The sequence below is a fragment of the Corvus brachyrhynchos genome, unplaced genomic scaffold (assembly GCF_000691975.1).
Source record: "Corvus brachyrhynchos isolate BGI_N302 unplaced genomic scaffold, ASM69197v1 scaffold223, whole genome shotgun sequence".
Classification (NCBI taxonomy): domain Eukaryota; kingdom Metazoa; phylum Chordata; class Aves; order Passeriformes; family Corvidae; genus Corvus; species Corvus brachyrhynchos.
In genome coordinates this window covers 3,089,452-3,098,394 of record NW_008237174.1, presented here as the reverse complement: position 1 = coordinate 3,098,394, position 8,943 = coordinate 3,089,452, and positions in this window count along the sequence as shown.

Below are 8,943 nucleotides of genomic sequence, written 5' to 3'. Positions count from 1 at the left end.
TACATGTGCTTGCATGTAATTTTACTTTAGAGTATGTTACTAGTTTTACTTTGCCAGAAGGCTGGAAGGCAACACTCAGCTAAGTGTGAACCCTATCTCTTACATGAAGTGTAAGTTATCAGTTGTGATTTAAATGTAAAAGGACCATTTTAGCAGCAGTGTTGGGACTGCCAGTGAAATTTGTCACTGGGATGATAGAGACTGAGAGCTTTTCCAGGTCCTTCCACAAGATTTTCCAATTAGAAGTGGAGCAGAGAGTGTCTTGTAGGCAGCTCTTTAATTACAATGCTGGCATTAATTGTAACATTACAATATTTGCTCCTCAGCAGAAAGAGAGGCTGTTTCCAATGAGGGAAAAAGTAAAGGTGAGGCAATTTTAGGCCATCAAATTCCTTTACTTAAAAGCTGGTTCTGCTTTGGAGAGAGGAACCACTCTGGAGGGCATTGGGGCTCTAGACCTGCCTGCACAGGGACACAGAGGGAAATTGATTTAACTTAGGGGTGTGGATTTAAAGTGAATGGGTTGATATGCATTAAGTTGCTTTGATTCTGAGTTAGTGGTCCTTACTCTACTTTCAGATATAATTAAACTGAAGTACCTGATAGTAAAGCAACACTATTTGAAGTCCAAGTCCACAGGAGGGTTTAACCAATTTAAATGATATCCATCACGGAGCCCTGCTCCTGCCAGCCTTTTCCCATGCTTCCCGTGAGGTGAAGACCACTGTAGTGATTTGGTTTAGTTACTCAGCAGAGGCAAGGCTGCACCAGCAAGGGTCTGGAAGCAGGATTGCTGTGAGCAGAGAGCTCCTTCCCACAGCTCTGCCCTGTGGGCACAGCACATCCCACCCCAACACCATCACAGGGTGGGAAGGAACCTCCTGCCACAGGGCTGGCCTGCCCCAGCCACTGGAGATACCCCAGCCCACAAGAGTTTTTATGAGGCACCACCACTCATTTGCTGATGGCCACAAGACAGCGTGATCCAGCTGCACACCTGCAGCTCTCTAAGCCACAGCTATAATCAAAGATGAAAACGAAGCCAAAGATTTTAACAAGCTCACAGAAGGCCTATTGCTACATCCCAATGACAGCACATTTGCCATGCCACATTTGGTGCTGCTAACAGACCACATTTCTCATTGCTTGCAGTCCCACAGCAGCCAGCCTCACACACAACAGACATGTTTTCATCAAATAAATCAGAGCCTGCTGCTCACACCTAATGAATCCTTGCAAAGTACCTCCTACAGGTGAGATTTAAAAGCCTGGAGTGCTTTTGAAGGTGAAGATGCTGAAAAAAGCTCCACTACGAGGGTTCATAAAAGTGTGACCCTTGTGATCTAAATGTAGTAAAAATGCACTAAGTGCCAGCCACAAATATTTCCAGCAGAAGTTGCTGTGATCCAAGAAGAAAAAGTCCTTTCAAAGGAGACATGGGAGGAATGAATAGAGAGGATCCTATTCCACTTGCTCTAAATTATCAACTGACACAGTTATACAGCCCAAACTGATGAACAATGGGGAAGGAATTTCAGCATCTATTTAAAGAAAGATGGAAAATAAAAGAAGATTATTAAAGTCAAAGTGCACACAACCACTGGAAACAGATTTATACAGACATTATATGACCAATTACCTGCCTTTGCTTTGCTGAACTGCCTGGGTTTAACAATTCATTCACATCAAATTGGAATTTGAGGAAACACAGGGAAAAGGTCCTATCTTGTCCATCTACATAACCCAAATACAGTCAAAAATTTGAGGTGTTGTTGCACAGTGCCTTCTATAACGACCTCAGAGAGGACTGTTTGTTTCTTTGTCTTTATGTCTGCCCATTGATGCTTAATCCTCATGACAGAGGGGTTTGCTTTCAGAAAGAAACCTCTGCATGTGCACTACCAAGCACAAGAGGGATTTAACTCTCCCCTTAAGCTCCAAAACAAGGAATCCAGTCTGGCTGCAAGTCTTCCAGCATAACAGAAACCAGGTTGGAAACTTCTGCATACTGAGTCAGTCAGGTGTGAAAACTGACTTCTCCAAAATAAGTTGTCCTTGGTGAGGATGTATGTGGTCTTCTAACTTTTTAGGAGCATGGCAGCTAGAGAAAATCTTCACTCAGCAGCCTAGTTTTCAAAAGGTACAGATTTTGGGGTATGGGAGTCTCTTTGACCCCAGTCCCACATGCATCCATACACATACAAGCCTTTATTTGAAGTCTTTTAAGCAGTTCCCTCAGCATCAATGTGGTCAGTCCAAGCTGAGAAGCTGCCTTAAGTCTGCAGGATTCACCCTCTTCAGTGAGCTGCACATTTGAGTATACTTAATGAAAGACTTGGGTCCCTGGCGAGCCTCCCTGAGTGAAGTTCTCAGGCTTGCTCTACAGAAAAAGTCCCTCTGGGCCTTTGAAGAGCCAACCAGTCTATAAACAGTCCATGAGAAACATCTTACAAGTTTAAAATTAGCATGAACAACACTGAGATCTCAAGTATCTCGGCAGAAATAAAAAAAGCTCCTTCTGTGGAAGCCCGACACTGACCTCTCTACGTGCACTCCATGGAGAGCCCTTCCTCAGCAGGGCTCTGCTCCCCCAGCAGACCCTGCCAGAGCACCAGAGACACCAGCACACAATGCCCAACTCAGCTGGGGACAGGACGTGCCAAGGACCAAGTGACCCCTCAGATCCAGGGAACAGTGGGCACTCTCCAGTCACATCAGGGTTTTCCATTGCTAAACCCCAACATCAGTTATGGCTTTCATCTTGAAGGGCCTATCTTACAACTGAGATACAAATGAGGGAGAGGAAAACAAAAGAAAAAACCAAGATAACTGACTTATAAATACGGTAAATAACAAAAATGTTCCCTCCAATACAAAATTATGATGAGAGAATAAAAATATGTTTATGGAATAAAGGAAGATTGATTAGCAACAGAAAGCTTAATTCAATCTTAATTCTACGTGTTGGGGTTTTTAATATAATTTGCCTAAAAAGCCCCAGCACTTTGCATTAAAAAACAGACAACGACATAGTGGTAAATCAATGAGAATAAGATTAATCAGACAGGCTTTCCAATGCTAAAACATCTTCAGCTGAGTCTGAAACTGTTAATGGAACCAGGAGCCCTGGCTCCTGATTTGGTGTCAGGAACCAGCTCAGTGACATCAACAATTCCCTGCTCCTGGAGAGGGGCACTTGCTGCACACAGCTTCCCCATGCAGGCAGCACTCTCAGGGCTGCTCACCACCGTGCACATTTCCAAGGCCCACCCAGCAGGAAGTGCCTCCACCTCCTGAATTTTCCATCTGACACCAAAGTAGAGGAGAGGTTTACCCCCACGCTGCATTAGAAAGTCACTCAATTAACCTGGGAGGTCATAGGCACGTCTAACTATCAGGGATCAGCATTTCCAAGAAATGAGAGGGCATGTTTATTTTAGTTGTACTTCTCTGAATTCACTTTCAGATAAGAACAAAATAATTAAGACAAGGGGGACAGAGGAAATCCATCTAGACCTGCTGGAACTGACCAGGCAAGTGAGGGGGTTACAGAAATGAATGTGCTTGGCCACGCTGTGCTGCTCTTGAGTGGGTGCAACCTGAGGCAGGAACCCCAAACCCCCAACTCGGAGTTCTGACCTGACCCATCTGTCAAGGCAGAGGTTTATTTACAGAATAACTGTCAGATCCAGGCAAGAGACACTGCAGCTCCCAACCAGCTGGCTTTTAATGAGCAGCTCCCCAGGTCAAGTGTCAGTTCTGCCTTTGGGTGATGTGCAGCCATGCAGTAGGAGCTCCCTCGATGCAGTTCAGGTGACCCCAAAGGGATTTTAGCTTATGCCTTTTCACTGATGACCCAAATGCGCAGCAGGTTCTCATGCGGATGCCCTCCAGATATTGACTTACTGATCATGGCAGTTCTGTGTCTTGGCAGACAAGCCCAAGGCAAATGCCATTTCCCACATTTCAGGCATATGATTTCCCTGCAGGCTTCCTCAGGACAACTGGCTCTGTTACTCTAACAGGGATTCTCACCAGTCAGTCCAAAGTTTGCTACAGACACTGCAGATTTCATTGTGGTGGAAACAGCTAAAAGCTTTTTAGTAATTTTTCCACCACCTGTATCTTTTAAGAGTACTTTTAACAGCTTTTTCTATTTTGAATAACAAATAGCCAAGTATCTGTATTTTTTCCAAAACCAGTGAAGAGTGATCTTAAGCTACCCAGTTAAACAAACACTTCTTTTGCAAGTTGCTGTTGGTCTGCAAATTGGAGCACTAAGATGCCTTCAGCAATCCACATTCTCTCCTGAACAGGGTAGCAGGGAGAAAGCCAAGGTTGATTTAAAAGCTGGTGCCCCAAGAGTCAGGGAGGGAAGGTGAGGGGGAGAAGCCCCGGGGAGCTCTCCTGCACTGGGGGTTTGTCCCACTTGCACACTGTAAAACTCCTTGGAGTAAATCAGTCATCACACTTCCCCTATTGCCTTCCCAAACATTCAGCCTGTTTCAACACACCTCTCATGAAGCTGAGCCCCAGAGATACACCACAGACATGTTACTTCTTCCCTTCGGCAAATTTCAGTCTGAGACTGGTGCATTGCTCATTGCTGCTCATTGCAGCAAAGAGCAATACTGGATAAATTAATTTGTAATTGGAAGAGTGATTCAGAGCTGAGCAGAGGCATTCAGTCCTGGAAAGATAAATGTTAATAACTTTGGCTTCCAGGAAGTATGTCAGAAAATTATAATTAGAAAAAAACATGCAAGAGGGGAAAAGCCACACACATACATAAATGGTTGAAATAGAAGGGTATAAATTTGTTCCCAATTTATTGAAAATAGACAGGGACATGAGTCTCCTGACCCTGTACAACAGAGTATCCCCCATGGAAGAGGGAACTCTCCTGCCCTGGGAACCTCCTGGCAGCTGGAACCACTGCCTCTGCTACCCCAGCAGCTGCCCTGGCCCCTGCCCAGAGGCAGCAGAGAAGGGGCTGGGGGGCCAGGAGGCAGCACATTCCCAGCTGCACTCCCTTCTCCTGTGCAAGTCCCCAGGAGAACATGGAAGAATCCATCATGTGTTATCTTTCCCCACCATCCGTGGTCCAGCTCACCCACCAGTGCAATCCCACCCCTTAGCTGACTCCACATCTTTCAAGGTGACAGAAACACTTCAGAATTTGAACAGAAATTAATGAACTGGGGATAGGAAACTCCCCAAACAAGGACAAATGCTTTTCTGAGGTGATGATAAATTGCTTCACGTGAGAAAACTATCAGGCTCCAGGTATTTTTCCTCAAACAATTCAAGTTTAAATACTCACTTTAAATATTCAATTCCTTAGCTTTGTAATGAGACAGTTGCAATTGTGCAAGTTTTTATAACACGTACCAAAAATTGCTTTAAGTGCTTCACTGTGGAAAGTATCTACTGCAGTTGGAGGGAGGAGGCTGTGATTTTATCCCATTTGATATATTCAGGCTGGGTTTTTTTCTGAGTTCTTTTCTTGCAGCCAGATACCTAAAAGAATCATATTATGAATCTTGAGAGAGAAACTGAGGAATTGCTGTGGCAGCAGACATGAGAAAGCTGATTTTAGACTACACTAGTGGCTTTAATTACCTCAAATACTGCAAAACCAAACAGCCAAAGGGTGGCAGCCTGAATGGACTGGAAGCACTGACCTTGGGAACTCAATTAAGGCGGGCAAAATTCATTAAACAGCAGTTGCATGAAAGAAATTCATTTTCATTTACACGTGGCTTTTAGCTGAAGTGTGAAGATACCCACTGGTTAGACCTGCTCACATTTTGAAGCATGAGCACATGTTTCCACTACCCAAATTCCAACCTGTGCCCCATCCTCCCAATGGATATTGCTGTACTGTTAGGAATCCTGAATACTGGATTCAGTAGACAAGCCAGGAATGCCCCCCCCTGCCATTCTTGCTCAAAACACCATTGCTTCACTCTGCAGTTTCTTGCTTCTTCCCCTTATGCCTGTACACACACACATCTCATATGGCAATAAAAGCCAGCAGAGTCCCAAGTGTACGCAAACAACTTAAATCACATGGAATAGCACAACTCTGGCAAAGTGAGAAAGACCCCAGCACTCCAGCACAAAACCCCTCCCTGCAGTCTCCACACGGAGTACTGGCTCCTGGCATCAATCACCCAAGGGGAGATGCTCCGGTTTCTGCACCAGGCAAGGACTTGTTCACGTTTGCAAATGGAAAGTTGCTGTAGCACTACAGGACTTCTTACGGATGCCTGTGAATTTGCTTCAGTAAAGGAGCTTAAAACATTAATACTGCGGCAAAATCACATCGACTCAGGACACTCCTGAGTGCCAAGTGTGAAGGTGCATGTCAAATACTTTGCCCATTAGATATGCTGCTGATAAGATCGGTTTGGGGCTTTTGTTTTGTTTGTTATAAAGAATTTCCTGAAACTGATTGCACAAGCTCTTCCCATTCTCACCCAACATGCCATTTCCTGGTTACTTTCCCTGATGATGACTAAGTTTTTGTTATTGATTGACCATGAAGAAGTGCCAAGTGCTGCTCTTGGTAGAATAATCGCCTTCTGATTTCAAAGAAGAGCTGTTTTTAAGAGCTGTGTTCTTGGAAACACTGTACTTGGTTCTGCCAGGTCACTATCTCTATGAATCAGAGCAAAAGGTACATCAGCAAATAAACAGAGTGCAAATTTTTAACTTGACCAGGTCAGACAGACGTCACTGACTCTACCTGTTTTCATAAGCACTGCAATTCTCAGACCTGTACTGAGCAGTCACTGGAGGCTCAGCCCTGCTTGAAAGGAAAATGTAAAGTGTTTCTGGCATTTGCCGATCCATAAAAGAGCTTTGAAGTGCAACTTCATCACAAATGAAAACCTCAAGCAAGATACTCAGGTGTTCCTAAGGGCTTTGGGGAGTTTGGAGGGATTAAGCTAAGCTTTGCAGTGCAGGGATTTTGTAACAATATGCTTGGCACAAACAGCTGTATCCACCTCCATATGGTTTGTATCAGAGATGCAAAAAATCTGCCCTTCTAGTGTCCTTATGCTGAAAGCAACGTGGGGCACAGCTCCCACATACACTTGCTGTACAATCCTGGTATCTCCTCCTTAGTACCATAAAATTCCTTTAGAGTTGCATCCCTCACCTTTAATGAGCTTCTTGCTGCATTACAACCTCAGCTTCATCTGCTTCAGCAAACTACAAGGCTGAACTTTTCTGTATTTATTGTTTTTTCTCTAAGCAACTTCCCTGTGACACCCCCCAGCCACAGTTACAGCTGGGCACAGTGGGGAATTTAAGAGGTGTGTGCTGACAAATTACACTTTGCAAAAAACAAAGCATGACTTCAGGTGATGGGATGGCTCAGCTGCTTTTAATCTGTGTATCAGCTTTTCCAAAGATGCTTTATTGCTCACACTGGAAGATTAGTGAATAAAAGCATCCATGTAATGCTGAGGCTATGGAAATACCAAACACAGCTCTACAGAAACCATCTGCTCCCAAGAATGGATGGATAGAGAACAGTGAGGGGATTAGACCACAGGCACACACACAGCTTTCATAAAGGAGAAGCCCACAGGTTTCATGAAGGAGAAATCCACAACCATCACTATCCCTTTCCAGCCCCTTGGAGACTTTCTGGGACAGGGGAAGGTGCAGTGGGGAGACACAGCTCCTCCATGGAGCGGGAATCCCCGGGTGCCAGCGTGGCCATTGATGCGCTTGGGGTGACAGGGTTGGACAGAAGGGGGGGAAGCAGGGGGCACAGGGGGCAGCACAAGCTTTGTTTTAATATGAATAGTTATTCAAGAGAACTGAAAATTAATTGAGCCTAAAACTATTTCCTGTACTGTTAATTTTATGGCAAACAGTGATAAAAATAGCAGATTTCTTGACATACCATTTCCTTGTTCATACATACCACCAGGGCTACTCATTAGCTATTTTTTCCATTCTCTGCCACATATGATAATGCTGCATTATAGCACCATCACTATATTTCTTTATTAACTAAATGTGTAAAGTGTAAATGTATAAACCAGAGTAAATCAGAATTCCTTCAGGGCACAGGTTTGGGTGTCTACAGGCAGGAAGGCATAAGAAAGCCAGGGACAGGCATTGCAGAGCTGGATGAAACTTTCACCATGAAACCTGGAGCAGCACAGCCTCACCAAAGCCCAGCTTCCAGCCCCAGGTGTCCCTACATACCCCAGACCCACTCACACTCACTTATTCTGCCCTCGTTTGCTGTACACATATCAAGAACTGAGATCTGGAGAGACCTCCTTCCTTCCTTGTAGGACACAGCCAGGGAGGAGATGGTTTTATTGCTGTGTCACCCAGGGAAAGTTTTTGAGTTCCATACTAGTGAGAAACACCAAGGTTGGCATCGCTGCAATACAGGTTTGCCCAGAGCACCCCCCAGCCCCCCCCTCGCCCCAGTGTCCCAGCAGGGCCTGGGTAATGCCAGTGAAAAGTCAATCCAACAGTGACTGCGTGGGCTCAGTTTATGAAAACATACCCATTTTATGGCTCTTTTTTTGCATCCCAGTATGGGCAGTCAGATGGTGGAATGCAAAACAGCCAGTTCCAGCTACAGCTGTGTCACCTCCAGCTGGTGGAAGAATGACCCAGAGCAGGAGGCAGTGTCTACCCTGGGGCGCAGGAACATCTCAGACCTCCACAGGAGCTCAACAGAGAAGCTCAGAGGCAACAGCTCAGCTGTGAGGTGAGCTCAAAGACAGCTCAAGCTCTCTCAGAGAGCTCAACCTTCAAAGCCAATTGAGCAAGACTACAATGGTTTTGAAATGATGGGGCAGGAACAGCACTCCACACACCTGGCACCTCTGGAGACCAGCTGGACACAAGGAGCTCAGACTGCTGCCAGGATACACAGCTTACCCACGCAATTACCTCACG